Below are 20,221 nucleotides of genomic sequence, written 5' to 3'. Positions count from 1 at the left end.
AGCACTTCCAAATACAACACTTGACATACGTTTTGAATAAGACCAGTCTATAAATGGACCTCTAGGGAACTGTATAATTTATATTTCTTCATCTAAACCAGAGCCAAATGAAACCTAGACACTTCACCCTCCTCTGGGGATGTGGTCTTAACGCATTTAGGGCACTTAGCTTGGCAGGGTGGAGCAGGGGCACTGTTTATATGGATACTTTGATAACATGATTTGCGTTAGCATTACCTGGCGCTCTAGCAGCACCTGACAGCAGGCAGCCCCGCATGCTCCCGCCTCATCACTGTAAGACTTAGCACAGTAGCACGCATATGCCTTTGGCGTGAGGACTGCTTGAAATCTAAGAAGCTAAGATTGTAGCGCAATTAATTTCTGGAAAAGGGTTAGAAAGAAGGAATATCTTCCCTTTCATGCTTATTTAGGGCTGGGAAAAATAAAAGCCTAAGACTGGAAAGAACAAGCAAAGGAAACCATCTCAATGAAAAGGGGACACAAAAGCCTAAAAGCAAAGCAAAACTGGTTGGAGGCCCACCTTGACCCTCACCTTTAAAACCTTTAAAACAGAGCAGGGGTCATGTAAAAACCTAACGTCAACTAGCTTTTTAGAAGTTACTGTTAGAGTGCTCTCCATACCTTTAGGTAATTTGGGCTGACACTGGCACAAAGAACTGACAGGAGAAACTGTTTTGAAATATAACAACATGTCTGCTAAATACAAAGTGTTCAGAGTTACTTTCCTAAATTCTCTGGATGAAGACTAGTTAGAAAACTTAAAAAACAGCTGTAAGTAACAAAATTAAGCCATTAAAAAAAAAAAAAAAATCAAGCTCTAACACCATCATCTTTGCTACCTATAGCATCTACTTTTACTTTCACAAGACCAGAGCAAAGTTTTATTTTTTCTCACATTATAAACTTTTAGACTATATTTTGAAATACAAATCATCTTATCAAGTCAAAATTCTTAGCTTGTATTTCCAAACACAGTTTCCACTAATCACCACCTTTTCGTCACTCTAGACAAGTAAACATGCATGCTAAATCTTCCACTTAATCCCATTCATCACCCCTGACTCTCAACATCTGTTTCCCTAGGAACATTCATGCTGTAGTTCCCTCTACCAAGAACCACATTTCTCCCCTACTCCCCTGTTAAGCTCCTTAATAATCCAATATTTCTATTTCAAATAATCCAATAAACCAATATCTGGTTTGCAAGGGTAGGCCACAAGTTACTCCCTTAATTCTGATACATAGTCTATCATGGTGGGAAAGATCTCTAAGGGGGAAAAAATGGGCTCAACATAAACCTAAATTTGAAAACTGTAACAGCTCTTGGTCTAACATCTTGGGGCAGAAATTAATTGTAGTATATTTTTAAAACAAAGAACTGAATTTCTTGTTTAAAATCCTATTTCTAAGTCTCATCCATGAATGACATTTGTTATATACCACAACCCTCTACCAAATATCTGCAGAAATATTCTACTGGTATTGTCAGGAAGAAACAGAACTTAGGGGAACAAATCTATTTCCAATGGCATTTGAATACCTTTAACAGGCATAATTATGTAAAAATTAGAGTTTGTCTAACTAATCACAGTCAAGAGAAATGACATCTTTCAAGTGAACACTTCATTTATAAAGTGATTTGTTTAAAGAAAGGCTCAAACACACAAATATGTACCCATGTGCAACAGAGGTCATGGAAAGCAAATCTAGGTTTAAAATTACTTTAACTTCCATTATCACAGAAAGATAAATGCAGGGGGGAGTAGTCAATTAAAGTCTACAAAGTGTCTGGCATATTATACGCCCTCAAATGTTTGCTGAATTAAAGCAAAACCCCTAAGTCAGCATGTCTTCTTTGAGGAAACACATTCAGGGACAGGTAAAAATGGTGTTTCCAGGCAATCTGAAAGGACTCAGTTCCAGTTCAGAAAACAGCTGATTTTTCCTGGATCTTTTATTTCTATACTGTGTTGAATGATAAACATTATAGAAAACAAAACAGATAAACATTACAGAAAACACAATTATCCTCATCTTTGAGTCCTAAACAGATTACAGAGTGTCATAAGATTTCTTCAAAGTAAAATGTATGGACCAGCGACGCATACCTTGAGTCTACAGAAAAAGAGAGACTCAAGACATTTAACCGCCAGGTGCTGGGGATTCTAGGCGTTCAGCAGTGAGAGAAACAGACCAGGTTTCATCCCTCTTGGGATTTTTCTGTCTCATCATAGAGATACATAATGACAAATTACGATAAATGCTAGAAAAGAACAAACTACGATAAGACCATATGTCAAGCAGCAGTTTTTCTACGGAAACTGTCTTTGTGTTGAGATCTGAAGAATGGACTGGGAATTGACCAGGCAAAGCAAAATGTGGAAGGTCAGGGGTTGGCACCTGTGAGAATCTGAACAAAGGGACTGGGTGGCTCATGTGAAGAGGAGGAGGAGAGAGGAAAGGCTGGAGAAGTAGGCATGTGGGATGTTCGTCTTTATTCTAAAAGCAGTGGGAAAGAATTTTAAGCAGAATGATATGACTGGACTCATATTTTCAAAAGATCATCTTAGTTTCAGTGTAGAGAATAAATGAAAGGAAGATTATGGAAGACTACTATTATGCTGTAAGACAGAGATGATGACTACAAGACTAGGGTAGCTGAGAACATGGACTGAGAAACAGGCAGACTTGGGAGTCACTAAACAACGTAAAACGGGCTGTGGTAGTAAGGATTTGGGATGTGAGGCTGAGGCGGGTATTGGGAACGACTCCTAAGTCTCTGACCTGGACATCTAAATGAGTAAGGCAACGCTATTCACTGATGTGCAGGTCACTAGAGAATGACATGTAGCATTACTCAGTGGTAACTGAAGCCACAGGATGGATACATTTGCTAGGTTATAGAAAAAACATACAGGTGTCCAGGACTGAGCCTTCATGAACTCCAATGTCTAAGGACAAAAATGTAACAAAACAGAAGCTACTAGAGAAATGAGAAGAAAATCAAAATAGCATGATTTCACAGCTTCCAGAAGGGTTAGAGAGAGATAGTGGACAAGAATGTCAAATGCTGTTGAGACCTCAATTAAGAAATGGTCTGGAAAAATGCCCACTGGATTTCATAACCTAGAGATTACTAATGATCAAATAGGAATATTTCAAAGACTGGTGAATTATTCCAAGGCTCTTAGCAGCAGAACATTACAGGTCGATTTTCTGCTCACCCCTTTAATAAAACCTCTCTTGTTTTCCCTTATTTCTAACCTTCCTTTCTTGCTTTGTACTGTCTCCCTGCCATCAATATAGCTTTCTTTTTCATTTCTTTTTTCTCTATACAATGTTCCCTCCTCCACTTGATTACAATATGGAACTGAAAATATTTCATTTTTTAATTGAACACTTTCTATCCTTCCTGTCCTTTTTAAAAACATTTCACAGTTCAGACTCATGTGCGTGGAGAGGACATTTAGCTGCTTTTAATTACGAACTTCAGAACAATTTCTCTCACAAGGTACATCAATGGCTTCAATAGGAAAAGATTTCATTAAAAAAAAAAATGAGTTCTTCCTATATAAGAAGAGTCTTCTAATGGAAGTTAAATATTTTGCTCCTATATTACTTATTTTGGGGCATAATGTAGTCAAACCACCATCTCTGTTAAAAATTCTAAGATAAGTAAATGATTGAGTAGGATCCATATAAAGTAGTTTTTCCTGAACACTTCCAGGACACAAAGGTATTCTTATACAGGAACTCTGAATGGAAAGTAGTCAAGGCATAAATGCTATTTCACAGAACCATCAATCAGTCATTACCAGGGTTCCACATTTTTCATTTACTGTTTAATCAATCATCACTGTTGGGGATGGGGGGATGAAGAATGACAGAATCTAAAATTCACCATTACTAGGACAGAGTGCCACTAAGCAGGTATTTTAAAATGTCTTTGCTTCTTAACCTAAACTCTTCCAGGCAGTCTTCAAATGTAAAGATTCTGTAACTCTGCCTGCAGAGTTAGGCTTGTGTTCGGTCATGTTTGACTCTTTGTGACCCCATGGACTGTAGCCCACTAGGATCCTCTGTCCAGGGGATTTCCCAGGCAGGAGTGTGTTGCCGTTTCCTTCTCCAGGGTAGCTCAAGCACTTTAAAAAATGAGAATGGAAAACCTGAACAGCTGAATCACAACATTTAGTCCCATCTTCCAATTTTAGAAAGACTGGGTAGAGAGATTTCATGGCCACTGTGGCCTACTGTAATATTACGGCACAATGATGTACCCTTAGTTCTATGATAGAGTTTTAAAATAAGCCGCAAAATAAGTATCTGATGTAAGAAAACACTTTTGGTAAGAGATGGTCTGTCCTCACCAAGCTGCTCCCTGCTTGCCAGGGAAGAGCAGCCGCAGTTGAGGTTGCTGGGGGCTGCTGGTAAAAACAGTAACAACACCACTACAGTCCTCGCAGCGGCAAACAGGGTTTAGGATGCTAAGGCCACGAGGCTAGAAGACAAGAAGCAGACGCCCCCGCAGGCCTGGCCCTCAGGCCGCTGTCTGCCCCTCTGTGATGCTGGCTTCCTCGGGGGCCTCTCCCCTCGACCTGAAGACCGTTCAAGGGGTCAATCCTTGCTCTCCTGAGCCTCATGCGCCCTATGTGCCAGTTTCCTCTGCAACACAGTTCACAGGTTCAGTTTTCCTGGCTAATATTTAATGATGTTTCCTCACACAATTCACTTGTCCAATACCCTACCCTACTCCTTTGCTTCTCTCATGATGTCTATCTGCTGTTAATAGCGTGTCAGTGGCACACACACACTCTTTAGTAGAGTCACAAGTTTATGTGGGTCTATTCTCCTTATTTTTGGATGAAGATTTTTGTGATTATCTGAAATGAGGTCCAAGACAAAGGCACAACTAACCCCAATGACTTCGGATGTGCACACACAGCTATATATGTGAAAACATTTACTCACCAAGTTTTCTGAGCACCTGCTGTGTGCTCTGTTCACTATTCAGGTGGTGGGGATAGAGAACAAGTCAACGTCTGTGCCCTTGTGTAGCATACACTCCAATGGGGAAAACCATAATGCCTTTAAATACACATAAAAATAAATGCTAAAGAGAAAAGTTAATCAGACTAGAAGAAACAGAAGCTCTAAAACAATGAGACCGGATTTTTTTGTGTGATTTAATCTGTCCAACTATTACAGACATATCAAGGAAAGTTACTAAACAGTAAAATTTAATCTCTAATTTGTGGGGAAGAAAACAAGACAATCACTGAGAGAATGACAAAATATCATTTAATCATCCCTCTATGCTCACTACAAAAATAATTTCACCTCTCTGTTAGGTGGATTCCACCTAACTTACTTTCCTTTTAGAATATGTACAAGAAAAGAAAAGGAAAGGGAAGGGGAGGAAAAGGAAGGAGAGAGGAGGGGGAAAGTGGGGAGGGGAGGGGAAGGAAGAGGCAAGGGAGGGGAAAGAGAACACACTATTGATCTCATCATATAATTCTTCCACCATCAATAATCATTATATTCTTTTGGCTAAGGTTAGCCCTAGAATTCATCAGTTGCAAATCTCGGGACTAAAAACAGCATCTTCTAAAAGGCAAAGAAAAAGATGGAAAACAAGAAAGAACTGTAAAGGAAAGTGACAAGATTGTTAATATTCTCCTTAAGCAAAGATATTAGCAACTAATGAAAAGTAACATGACTTCAGAGACATTACTTTGCCAACAAAGGTCTGTCTAGTCAAAGCTATGGTTTTTCCAGTGGTCATGTATGGATGTGACAGTTGGTCTATAAAGAAAGCTGAGCGCCGAAGAATTGATGCTTTTGAACTGTGGTGTTGGAGAAGATTCTTGAGAGTCCCTTGGACTGCAAGGAGATCCAACCAGTTCATCCTAAAGGAGATCAGTCCTGAATATTCATTGGAAGGACTGATGCTGAAGGTGAAATTCCGATACTTTGGCCACTTGATGCGAAGAACTGACTCACTTGAAAAGACCCTGATGCTAGGAAAGGTTGAAGGTGGGGGGAGAAGGGGACGTCAGAGGATGAAATGGTTGGATGTCATCACCAACTCAAAGGACATCAGTCTGAGTAAACTCCGGGAGTTGATGATGGACAAGGGAGGCCTGGCATGCTGCAGTCCAAGGGACCACAAAGAGTCGGACACGACTGAGCGACTGAACTGAACATGACTTCTTGCAAGAAAAGAATTTATAAGCAAGCATAATTTTACCAAATTCATAGTTTAGACAGACAACTGAACTTATGAAAAATTAAGAACTTAATTACTTTAATTTCCCAACTGTTTTGGTAACACAGTTGAGTCCACAGAGAAGTAAGCCTACTAATTAGCAAATGTACTAAATTATGTTATGGGGCTTCCCAGGTGGCTCAAAGTGGTAAAGAACCCGCCTGCCAATGAAGGAGACACAGAAGACCTGGGTTCGATCCCTGGTTGGGAAGATCCCCTGGAGCAGGAAATGACAGCCCGCTCCAGTGTTCTTGCCTGGAAAGCCCCATGGACAGAGGGCCTGGCGGGCTACGGAGCAGGGAGTGCAGAGAGTGGGAGGCGACCGAGGGGCCGAGCAGCAGCAGCAGCAGGGGCAGACACGTGGTTAATAAGGCAGAGTGCACAGCGCCAAAGAGCAACTTACCTAAACGCAAGGCCAATGAAACAATAGGAATAGGTAACCTCTTATTTAAAATCAAAACTGCTTCTTTAATATCCCTGCAACTCCTACAGAAATGAACCAAAAAGGGTAAATTTAGGCAATATGCAAAGATCTAATGCAAAGGAAAGAAACTAAGCAAAGAAACTATCAAAAATAACCAAACTGAGTATTACCATTATTTTTACAGCCACGTGGATTTTTGATAGCTTCATTCTCTACCCAAACATATTTTTAAAATCCTGAGTAAGGAATTTCCTTGTGGTCCAGTGGTTAGAACTCAGCACTCTCACTGTGGGGGCCCAGGTTTGACCCCTTATCTGGCTGGAGAACTAAGACCCCACAAGCCTGCATGACTTGGCAAAAAAAAAAAAATCTGCATAGAGTAATATAATGTGAATAACGAAATAAAGGAAGATATCAACTTTATTACTGCTTGGCTATGATTAGGAACAAGAAATCCTAGCTAGAGTAAAAAATCATACTTAGTTTGCAGCTGGTGGTCATTCAGAATAAATCAGGAGTTGGATTTATGATTACTACCTTCCTTATTTTATATAGAGATAAGTCATGAACAATGTGCTTCTGATTCTCTTATTTAAGAGATGTTAGTAAGACAAAAAATTAAATACCTATTTTTAACTATGATTTTTATACCTTTGTGAAGCTCAATAATTTATTCTCTGATGATATTTCTAAATCCCTAATTTTACTGTCCTAAGCATGTGACTGACAGGAGAGAGAAAAGCAGGAAAAATCACAGAATACAGGCTACCAATTCAAATTCTCCACCCAGCAAACTATAACATGGCTCACCCGAGCTTTTCCCACAGAAGCCTATGAGGGCTCCCAGTTACTTTTCCAACAACTGTTGCACTTCACTGGATACTAAGGGAAGGGCAGAAGCTACCAACCCTGAAGCCAAGAGAAAGAAAAATCAATGTTTTAAAGAACAAGTCTAAAATGCAATCCTCTTAATGCAGCTTAAAATGACTGATTTACAAATTTTGGAAGTCTAATGCTTTCAAGAAAGTTTAACTGCCCATTTCAGTGTCTGGCTAAATTGGGGCAATATTTGCCTGTGTGAATCTAAGTTCTCAAATTTTCCTAAACAACAGTATACAGCTCTCCAATGGTCAAGCAATGTAATCTGCCGTGCTTTAAAGAAGAAAAAGCAACACAGCTCTCAGCAGACTTGGAAATTAGACTGAGTTCTGAATGCAATTTGATTTTTTTCAAAATCTTAGTAGAAAATATACCTAAGGAGCCAGAGTTGGAGCATCTCCCCCCAGCCCTCCCCCACCCCCTAAAAAGAGCAATCTCAAACAAACAAAAAAAAGTGAAGAGGAGGAAAGAAAAGACAAGAAAGGACTAGAAAAAGTCTTCCTGATGAACAAATAAAGAACACAGAAAACAACATAATAATGGCAAACATTTCTAGTCTTAGAAAAACTCTATGCTGTTCATTCTAACAAACTGCAGGCAATCCTTTATTACAAGCTTGTTTTGCAGAGGGCCAGAAGGCAAACATCTTCATCTTTACGGGTCATTCAGTCCTGTCGCAACCCCTCAGCTGACTGTCGCAGCACACGTGCAGCCCCGGATTCTACACAGAGGATAAAAAACAAATGCGTGTGGTGGTGTACATGCGTGTAATCATGGGTACAGAAATTCCCATCTAATTTTCATGTGTCATGAAATGTTATGCTTTTAGTGTTTTTCTATTTAAAAATAAAACATTTCATCTTTGCTCCCGGGCCATACAAAGACTGAAAGCATGCTGGATTTGGCCAGAGGACAACCTGTACTGTGCTGCGCTTGGTCGCTCAGTCGTGTCCGACTCTCTGTGACCCCATGGACTATAGCCCGCCATGGGCTGTCCATGGGGATTCTCCAGGCGAGAATACTAGAGTGGGCTGCCATGCCCTCCTCTAAGGGATCTTCCCAACCCAAGGATTGAACTCAGGTCTCCCGCACTGCAGGTGAATTCTTTACCGTCTGAGCCACCAGGGAAGCCCAACCTTATGCCTACCCCTGTTTCCAGCAATGTAGAAATAAAAACTGCCACAGTTCAGCAGTTGTATTTGACTGTGAAGTAATCTCTCCTGAAGACAGATGCCACCCCAAGGAACAAAAGCAGAAAAACAATCCAAGGCATGACCAGAGGCAAAAGCAAGAAAAGATTAGAACTGCAAGCCTCTTCCTCCCACCTCCCCCCCAAACTCCTTTGCTACATCTTTAGAACATCCTGCACAGACAACCGAAATGGTACTTTCCTACACAATACAAAGCAAGAAGCTCTTTGCCTTTTCTTTTGCTGCCAAATGTATAAACCAAAGGATTTCCTGCAAACTCCTGTAACCCCAAAATAAGAAACCAAGCAATAAGGTTCCTGAAAAGCAATAACAAGGGTCCACTAAAGGTCAAAACATTTCCTCACACATTAACACATTTATTTTTTATTTTTAACTTCAAGTGCACTAGCCAGGTTTTAGTATTAGAAGAAATGCTTAGGATCAAAAAGGGGGGTACACTATGGACTTTTATTTGAATGTTGTATGGGAGAAAGAATAGAAATACTAAAAAGAGTGAAGTAAGCCAGAAAGATAAAGAACATTACAGCATACTAACACATATATATGGAATTTAGAAAGATGGTAACGATAACCCTATATGCAAAACAGAAAAAGAGACACAGATGTACAGAACAGACTTTTGAACTCTGTGGGAGAATGTGAGGGTGGGATATTTCAAAAGAACAGCATGTATACTATCTATGGTGAAACAGATCACCAGCCCAGGTGGGATGCATGAGACAAGTGCTCCGGCCTGGTGCACTGGGAAGACCCAGAGGAATCGGGTGGAGAGGGAGGTGGGAGCGGGGATTGGGATGGGGAAGACGTGTAAATCCATGGCTGATTCATATCAATGTATGACAAAACCCACTGAAATGTTGTGAAGTGATTGGCCTCCAACTAAAAAAAAAAAAAAATCGCATGAAATTTTCAAAATAAAATGTTACTACTGTTCCTACAAAGGATATATTTCTCTAATTCTTACAAAGGTTCTTTTTAACCCCACTGAATCACTTCTGCAAACCTAAAACGATAGATTCACTCTCTATACGTCAAGTCACAAATTGTCCACCAGATTCTTCCTTCTTCCATCTCTTTCACCACATCCCCAAACCCTACCACAAATCACTGAGTGACTTGCCAATTTCTTTGAAAGAATAAATAAAACCATAGTTCAAACCTCCAATGATCAGATATTGCATCTCTGCAGTGAACTAAGGAGGTCTCTGGCTATTGCACTAGACTTGCTAATCTGATGTTTTTCTCAAAGATGAACAAGTAGGCAAATATCTTGAATCAGTCACACAGCCCTCTCCAAAAGCAGCTGACCTTTGTCAGCAACAGTAAAGCAAGCTAAATTTCAAGCTAAGTTTCAAGTGTGTAAAATTTGAAATTTCAATATTTTTTCTCTGGAATTTTAAGTCTGGTGTACATAAGTAATTCCCTTTATTGTTTGCCCACTCTAAGCTGTTTGCTGTCACCAGTTCTCAGTTCCACCCCTACAAAAAGTAATAGAAGACAAGAAGCCGACAGTTAAGCCATCTACACAACACCACGCAAACACCCAAGGAAAAGCAGCAGCAAATCAGTGAGAGCTTCTCACGACTGCAAGGTCTGTTCTCAGCAACTAGATTTATTCCCATTTGCCTGTTTTGCTATGTTAGACAAAGAGGAGAAACTAACTCACCAACCCATACTGAATGTGAATCAAAGATATTTTTCAGATGCAGGATATTAAAAGGCACAGAGCAGAAGAACAGCAGTAAAGATTTCGGTTCCTTCCACCTGCCCTGGATTCTGGAGTTGCAGCTTCTTTAACAGCCAATTTTCTCCCCTTGTGGGGTTTTGATGTGCATCTCTCTCCACTTCCTTTTCTACCCATGTAGTTTTTTAAAAGGAGATAAAGCAACTGTGTAAGAATGCTTAAAGGCCTCAAAGACCTAAAGCTTCACTGGTTGCGTGTGGCACTGGCGGAAGAGAAGGAAAACGTGAGGTAATGAGGATCTACTGTATTTACCTTATGTGCAGGCCATGTGGACAACAATAGGAACTATGTAGGGAGCACGTTTTGTCAAAAAGAACATGGCAGCCTAATGGGAGGCCTTTGTTCTTCAAAAGGGTCTCCTTTCCCCCTTTTGTGCTTCACTTGATTCATGGCATCTGAGCTGCTCTTGAACTTGACAGACTGACAGAAAGAAAGGGAAGGAGAGGGGGAGTCAGACACACAAAGAGAGGGGGAAAGGGAGGACTTCAGAGAGAATTCATCTGAAAAAATTAGCTCTACTGCCAGTTTTCATGAAGTTTTGGAACTTTAAAGGTGTTAGAGAGTATCACTCAGTATTAAAATAAACAATTTTCACAGAGATTGTCATGAGTAATAAAGCAGATATAGAACAAAATGAATTATGTCCAAAGAACTGCTACACTATATTCCTTGAAATCATAGTTTGAAAAACATCTGATTTTCAACAGTCACATGAAAGACAGCATTCCTCAAACAGGACTAGTAATTAAATGATTTTGAAGTTTAGGTGAATTATACTTGAATCAACACTGCAGAAGAACACAAAACCACCAGCGCCACCTGCAGGATAAATACAGATGAGACTTCTATACTGTATTTTAAAGCCTAAGATTTTTTAAAACAAGCCATTCCATAACTAATCTTTTGACATTTTCACTTTTCAAGTAAATTACTTAAAATTTTTTAAAAAGCAGTGAATAACTTCAGATGAAGAGCAAAACCCTTAGGAACCTTTAGCCAATTTTAGGTATTTGTGAATACAAATACTAAACTACTAAAAAGTTTCATATTAAAGCAAAAGGCGAAAAAAAGAAGAAAAAAAAAAAAACAAAAGGCTACTTCAAAACAATAAAAGATCTGGCTACAAAGTATGGTGACTGTTCTTTCACTTTAAAATATTTACTATTTTTCTTCCCGACTGTAAAACATATATTCATTATAAAACTATCAAACATCTCTGAAATACAGGAAAGCTATCCGAGCAGGGCTTCCCTGGTAGCTCAGCTAGTAAAGAATCCACCTGCAATGCAGGAGATCCCAGTTCGATTCCTGGGTAGGGAAGATCCCCTGGAGAAGGGATAGTCTACCCACTCCAGTACTCTTGGGCTTCGCTGCTGGCTCAGTCAGTAAAGAATTCACCCGCAATGTAGGAGACCTGGGTTCAATCCCTGGGTTGGGAAGATCCCCTGGAGAAGAGAACGGCTACTCACTTCAGTATTCTTGCCTGGAGAATTCCATGGACAGAGGAGCCTGGCAGGTTACAGTCCATGGGGTCACGAAGAGTCGGATATGACTGAGCAACTTTCACTTACCTAGTCCCAATTGTTAGATTTAGTATTTTTTCTTCCAGCTCCTACATATATAATTTTCTACAGTATGCCATATGTGCTTGTTTGGGTTTTGCTTTGTTTTTACTATTCCCTCTCCAACTTAATACATTTTATTTCTCCTTTCAGTCCACACATCAATTCTTTTTGGTGGTGTACAATAATCCACCACAGAGATGTACTAAAGATTAGTGACTGAGATGCTGTTGATAGGTATTTGGATTGTTCCGTTTTTTCCACTTTACAGACAATGCTTTAAGAAACAGCTTGTATGTATACAGACGATGAGATAGAGATTTTGTATGTGTCTTTGCTTACTGGTATAAATGTTTCTGTAAATTAATGACTAGAGGTAGAATTTCAAATATTTAAAATTTTAACATTATCAAAGTGCTCTCCAAAAGTTGTGCCAACTTTCCTCAAATTATTTGAGAGCGCCTATTTCCCCTGATCCTAGACAACAACCATCTTTTTAATATTTTGACATTCTAAGAAACATTGCTTTTGTTTTAAACCATTTTAGAACTTTCACACATAAACATGCTCCTTCAAGTTGAGAATTCAGTACATTTATCCCCAATATTTACTGATGAAAATATCTGCAGAAAAAGCATTACTCTTTTTAACTATTTTCAGAGCCAATTATTACTTTACAAGTCATATCTCAATTCCATTTTTCAACAGAATTACTCCCCAACCTCGTTACTCATCACAGTACATTCAGAAGGCACTGGATATTTCCTAACTCACCCTCAGAAGAAAATGTGCTACCAATAAGGAGATGTCAAGAATTTGCTGCAGGCTCAAAGGCAACTGTAAAAAAAGGCAGGATCACATAAACGAATAATCTTTTCAACAGCTACTTTGAAGATAGAGCTTTCAACTGGATTCATGTACCTGAGCATATATATATGTTGCTTATTGTATATTTGTTTAAAAGTAAGGACCACTCTAGTCACACCTTGTACAGACAAGAAATCATACAGGTCTGTGGATGTTACAGCGTAACTGTAGACTGACCACTAAAATAAGGTGAAAACTGAGTTTCAATCCCATAGGCAGGGTTTCTCAACCCCAGCACTACTGACATCCTGGACCAGATTCCACTGGGGGAGGAGGGCTGACCTGGGTACTGCAGAGAGTTCAGCAGCAAAACCTGGCCTCTAATAACCAGTGCTACTAGCAACAGCCTACAAGTTGCTAGTGGCACCTACAACCAAAAATGTCTCCAGACACTGCCAAATGTTCCCTGGGGAGCAAAACCATCCCAAGTTAAGAACCACCACCCTGGGCTAACTAAAAGAACTATGCCATATATACCACTTCTGCATGCACTGTTGCACCAGTTTGATTTTAAAAGTCTAAAAATATTTAAAATAACTAAGCATTAATATTTTAAATATTTAAAATACTTGTCAATTACTCTTCACCACAGTCTGCTACTATCAGTGAATATGGCAGCACCAGTAGACAGAGACTTAAAAAAAAAATCTAATTACTAACATTACTAGCTAACAGTTATGTTTCATGGTGATTTAATGGAAAAAAAAAAAAAAAACATTAAATTTGTAAGGTAATGGCTTGAGTTATTTTAATCATGTGAACTATCCTGTTGATACTTATCTCCAAGATATAGCTTTTTTTAAAAAAAAAATTATTTATTCAGCTGTACTGGGTCTTAGTTGTGGCATGAGGGAGTCTAGTTCCCTGACCAAGGATTGAACACAGGCTCCCTGCATTGGGAGTACAGAGTCATAGCCACTGAACCACCAGGGAAGTCTCCTCCAAAACATATCTTAAATCCGTCATTTCTTTGCATCTTCCACAATCTTCAACTAGGCCAACATCATCTCTTATCTAGACAAAGAACCGTTAACTGTTCCCTCAGCTTCTACTCTAGACTCCTCCAATACAATCTCCATCCATTCATTCATCCTTCAACTAATAATTACTAAATGTCTGCTATCTGCCAGGCAGACTAAGTAATGAGTATTGAGTACCATGCACAAAACTCTCCTACAAAATCCTTTGCCTAAGAAACTTAAATTCTAGTATAAAACACATCTGAAGGCAGTTAAGTGATCTGGGGAAAAAGAAAGTAGGAAAGGATAGACAGGGTGCGGTCTAGTGTTAAATATATGTGGCCAGGGATGGATTCACCAACTGTACAAAGACCTAAAGGTTAGGAAGTGAACCACAAGGCTCTATCTGGAAAAGTGCCCAGGCAAAGAGAACAAGGATGAAGGTTCTGAGGTGGGAGCGTGCCTCTGCTTTTACTCTGTATGCAATAGGAAAACTCAGGAGGAGTGGAGCAGAGGAGAGCTGTGCTGTAACATTTTAAAGGCGAATACTAGCGATGATGTCAAGAACAGGCTGTAGGACTGCAAGAGTGGAAGCAGAGACCAGCTAATTCATATGAGTTTTAGACCAGGGCAGGGTAAGTAGAGAAAAGAAGAGGCTAGATTTAGGATATATTATTAATTACAGTGATTTGTAAAAACAAAAACTGAATCGTATCATTCTTCAAAAGCCTTTCAATTACCACTTTCTTCCCCTTGTATTGGATACAAAATGAAAAATACTAAATATGGCCCCAAAGGCTCTACATGATCTACCTCTGGCCTCACCTTACTCCTCAGTAACCAAAATGTCTTGGCCACACTGACCTTTGAGTTCCTCTATGACCCCAAATTCTTCTCCACTCAGTGGGGGTGGGAGATTGGGGCACGCTGTTCTCTCTGCTTGGAATGAATGCCCTTCTCACCTTTTGCTTTGCCTCTCAGCTTTCATGCTCACATTTCAGTTCTTAGCTTAAAATTCACTTCCTTAAAGAGACCTTCCCTGACATGCCACTCTGAATTAGCTTCATGGCCTTCCCTCATTATATTCTCTCAAAAAAGTACTTTTCCTTGATAGGACTCACCTCAATCAGTGACTATAATATTGGCTTAAGTATACCTAATAGTTAATGTTTGTCTCTTGAGACTGCAGGCTATAAAGAATAGGAACCACTTCTGTTCCACTTACCATCATATCCTCAGGGTATGGCACCATACCTGGTACCTGGCAAGTACAAAGAATACTTTTTGAATAAATGACAGAGCTTTCATCCCAGTTCTGCCAGATATGATCTAGTCACTTAAGTTCTCAGGACCACAATGTCCTTTCCCCCTTTTTAATGTTATGACTCTAAGAAGACCATAGAAACTAGAGTAACTGAGACAAAGAAACAGGAAATCACAAGTAGTCTTAAGAACACTTTTTCTGAAGCAGTCAGGGAATGGTGGGAGTGGGAGAGAAACCAGGGAGGGCCTTGATTACTGGGTTATGACTTTCAGACTCTCTTCAGCAGCCAAGTGGTGAAGGCTTCTTGAGGAGTACAGTGGTACAATCAGAACAATATACTGGAAGGTTAATCTATCTGTGGTATATAACTACCTGAAGAAGAGTCTAAATGCAAAACTGTAATTAGAATCCATCAGGTGAATAAGGCCTCAACTAGTTTTAAAAGGTAGTTGAATATGAAAACACAAATATATGTATTACTAAAGATTCTTAGCATTATTATTTAATAACTAAATTAAGCTCATGCTTGGTTTTAGTTATGTTTAGATAGAAAGGAAAAATAAGTGAGCGAACAATGTAAAATACTTTCTTTTCCCTATTCATTCATTAGTCACAATACAACCAGATTAATCTTTCAAAATCATGGCCCAGATCATATTACTCAAAAAACTTTAGTGGCTCCTCACTGTCTACTGAATTAAGTCCAAACACCTTAGCCTGATATTTAAGACCCTACACAAACTGGCAAACTTATTTACTTTAACTCCTGTGTGTTCTAGCCAAATTGAACTACTTTTGCTCCAAACACAAGTTTTTTCTGTCTCCACCAGATTTTGGTTCACATAGTTCTGTCTTTCTGAAATGCAATCCCACCCTCCACTCCTAACCCACTTGTCACAATCCTGCGTTCCTTGTTCAGGACCCAGCTCATGGTCTCCCCCTCTCGGCCCCCAGCATACCTCAAGCACAAAACTATTTCCTCCACTTCTACAGCCCCGTACTTTCAGGGCTTTGTAACTTACACTATACTATCTTGAAGACTTTCTCCTTGTATGTTTGATTTCCCCAAGTAAATTATAAACAACTTCCACCCTCTCCTTTTGTGAAGTTAAGATGGATACATTTGCACATATAAACAACAGAATTTATAATCCGTAAAAACTGTTCTAAGAGCCTTTTGAGGGCAGGAACTGTTTCTGATTCATGTTTTGTTTCCTATAATTCTTTGAGCAAAGTTTGTACTTAAAAAAACTTTGCTGAATAAAATACTCATATAAATTTTAAGGCTGAATATAAAATTTGCCGTTATGACTCAGGTCTCATTCACTGAGGCCACACTGAAAGAAAGAAGCATTTATAAGCCCCTGTGCTGTAGTTAGCCGGGCTTCCAGCTGGGGCGGTGGTGAAGAATCTGCCTGCCAATGCAGGAGACTGGGGTTCGATCCCTGGGTCAGAATGACTGGCTAAAGACAACCCATTAGGTGAAACTAATCCCGTCACCATAAAACCGAGACTGTGAGCCACGGGGCAGAGCGGTTCTCCTGGGTTCCCTGACGCTCCCGCTCTCCACCCGGGCGCCCTTCCCAATAAAGTCTCTTGCTTGGTCAGAATATGCCTCTCCTTGGACAATTCATTTCCGAGTTTTAGACAAGAGCCCAGTTTCGGGCCCTGGAAGGGGTCCCCCTTCCTGCAACACACATCCAGATAGTGAAAAGGGACTGACACATTCAAATAGGATTTTACTGCTGTATAGGCATCTCTCTGCCTTAAGAACTCAAAATTATGACTACCTTAAAATAAAGATTCCTGTAGCTATAACCAGTATACCCAAACCCTAATTTATCAATAGATATTCACTCAGGCTCTTCAGGAAGGAGTCACTGTACTGTTCTATCCCAAAGAGTTCTTCAAAAACAACAAAAAAATAGATAAAAATCACATTTCTTTTTATCCACAGACAGCTCGACCAAGAGGGCTTCCCTCGTGGCTCAGTGGTAAAGTATCCACCTGCCAATGCAGGAGATGCAAGAGACATAGGTTTGATCCCTGAATCAGGAAGATCCCCTGGAGAGAGGAGCCTGGCGAGCTGCAATCCATAGGGTCACAAGAGTCAGACACGACTGAGCGACTAAACAACAGGTCAACCAGAGAACATCATTTCTTTTCTGTCTGCATAAGTCAGATAATATGGTATTAAAAGCACTGAGCTAGAAGTACACTACCTAAATTTTAATCTCAGGTCTCACTTATTAGATGCTCACCTTCAGCAAGTCACTTAATTCTGCTGTTTCCAACTTAGTTACGAACTCAATGCAGAGTACATCATGGAAAATGCCAGGCTGGATGAATTACAAACTGGAATCAAGATTGCCAGAGAAATATCAACAACTTCAGATATGTAGATGATACCATTTTAAAGGCAGAAAGTGAAGAAGAACTAAAGAGCCTCTTGCTGAGGGTGAAAGAGGAGAGTGAAAAAGTTGGCTGAAAACTCAACATTCAAATACCTAATAAGATGGAATCGAGTCCTGTCACGGTATGGCAAACATAAGGGGGAAAGTGGAAGCAGTGACAGATTTTATTTTCTTGGGCTCCAAAATCACTGTGGACGGTGACTGCAGCCAGGAAGCTGGAAGACACTTGCTCCTTGGAAGGAAAGCTAAGACAAACCTAGCTATGTGTGGTAGTTGCTCAGTTGTGTTCAACTCTTGGGGACCCATGGACTGTAGCCCACAGGCTCCTCTGTCCATGGAATTCTTCAGGCAAGAACACTGGAGGGGGTTGCATTTTCCTCTCCAGGGGATCCTCCCGACCCAGGGATCAAACATAGGTCTCCGGCACTGCAGGCAGACGCTTTACCACTTCAGCCACCAAAGCAGAGAAACCACTTTGCCAAAAGGTCCGTACAGTCAAAGCTGTGGTTTTTCCAGCAGTCATGTACAGAAGTGAGAGCTGGACCAAAAAGAAGGCTGAGCGCCAAAGAATTGATGCTTTCTAACTGTGGTGCTGGAGAAGACTTTAGTCCCTTGGATAGTAAGGAGATCAAACCAGTCAATCCAAAAGGAAATCAACCCTGAATATTCATTGGAAGGACTGATGCTGAAGTTGAAGCTCCAATACTTTGGCCACCTGATGTGAAGACCTGACTCACTGGAAAAGACCCTGATGCTGGGAAAGACTGAGGCAAAAGGAGATGGGGAAACAGATGAGGTAGTTGGATGGCATCACTGACTCAATGGACATGAATCTGAGCAAACTCTGGGAGACTTGTGAAGGATGTGGGAGCCTGGCATACTGCATTCTATGGGGTCGCAAAGAGTTGGGCATGACTTAGTGACTGAACAACAACAACAAAGGAACTCAAGGTTATTTGGGTGAATATCCTGACCAATTCTTCATCTAAAAATTCATGTTCTGTCTGCCATCTATTCTCCTGACTCAGCAAAAAAAAAAAAAAATATATATATATATATATATATTTATTATTTCCCTATCAGGACTACATCTATTCCAAGGGACAGGAAACCTAATACAAAGTGATATAAATTAAAAGAAAAGTGGTGGTGGTGGTGGGGTGTTTAATGGGCTCAAATAACTGGAATAGCCAGACGTAGAACACATTACAGTCACTTAACCAAAATCTTCAAGACCTGACTTTTCTCTCTTCTCTGTCTCTCTCAGACTTCCTTCTTAGGCTTTACCTGTTGGGCCAAGAAGTGCAGCCACTCCTGCATTTCATTAGCCTGGGTTTAAGTGGCAGGAGGATTCCTCCTAGCTCTAAAGCAAAAGCTGTGATTGGCGTCACCCAAGAAACTGCCCACCTTGAACAACCCACTTGACTGGGGAATGCCAGAGCACTCACTCATTACGCATGGACTCAAAGTGGCGAAGAAGTGAGTCCTCCCAAGCCAAAACAGAGACGTTCTTTACTCCTTCTCACCCAAAGTAAATTCTTCCACTGAGGCTCATTCCCATTTCCCTCTCCCATCACCTATAACCTCCACCCCCATTATCTTCTTTGAAAACCAAATTATGTCCTGGAAACCTTTACCTTGATGTTTGGCACATTATCCAATTTCTTAATACAAATGAGGTATCCTTTTCTCTTCATTTTCGAAAGCCAATCAGTCACCAATTCTCAAAGATTTCACCTCTTTAATTTTTTTCCAATCCTCTTCCCTCCCCAAGCTGTGTGCAGTTCCCTTAGTCTAGGCCTCCTCACCACTCCTGCCTCATTACTGTGACTGTATCCAACTGGCCTCCCTGCACCCAGTCTCATACCACTCCAATCCATATTCCATACTGTGGAATATGGTCTTTCCAAAGTTCAAGTCTAATCTTATTTTTCTTTCATCATACTTTTTAATATCTCCTTGTTTCCTACAGCATAAAAGCCATCTTAATTCTGACCATCTTCACCACATAATCATGCTCTTACAATTTCCAAAATTTAGTAAGCTGTTTTTCATTTGTCCTTCGTTCACACTGGGCTTCCCTTGTGGCTCAGCTGGTAAAGAATCCACCTGCATTGCAGAAGACCTGAGTTCAATCCCTGGGTTGGGAAGATCTCCTGGAGAAGGGAAATGCCACCCACTCCAGTATCCTGGTCTAGAGAATTACATGGACTTATAGTCCATGGGGTCACAAAGAGTCGGACATGACTGAGCGACTTTCACTTGTTCACATTGCTCTCAGCTGGAATCTTCATGTGTTATGCCATGGATTCAAGGGGTTTCCCCTACTCTAAAACACTTGGGTGAACAAGATTCAGCTGAGGTGTTTGTTCTATCATGAAACCTTTCTTTTAGGTACCCATTAGGACTTCTTTGAGCCCTCAACAAACCAAATACAGGTCTCTCTCACAATACCTACAACATTTCATTGCACTTACCTATTCACAGACTTGTCTCATTTCCATAGATTTTAAAAGCAAACATGATTTAGGAGCATTTGAAAGGCTTTGTAAAAACAAAGATGCCTGAACCTACTAAACCTATTAATAAATTAGGGCCCAGCCATGCATAC

General features: G+C 40.2%; 1 protein-coding gene across 1 annotated transcript in view; it reads right to left on the bottom strand.

Moving 5' to 3' along the window:
• Nucleotides 1–20,221, bottom strand: part of POU2F1 (POU class 2 homeobox 1) — a 205,293-nt gene that overhangs the window by 143,122 nt on the left and 41,950 nt on the right. The window lies entirely within an intron of this gene.

This window comes from Dama dama, chromosome 20 (genome assembly GCF_033118175.1).
Source record: "Dama dama isolate Ldn47 chromosome 20, ASM3311817v1, whole genome shotgun sequence".
NCBI classification, from domain to species: Eukaryota; Metazoa; Chordata; class Mammalia; order Artiodactyla; family Cervidae; genus Dama; species Dama dama.
This window is presented reverse-complemented; position numbering and strand designations above follow the sequence as displayed.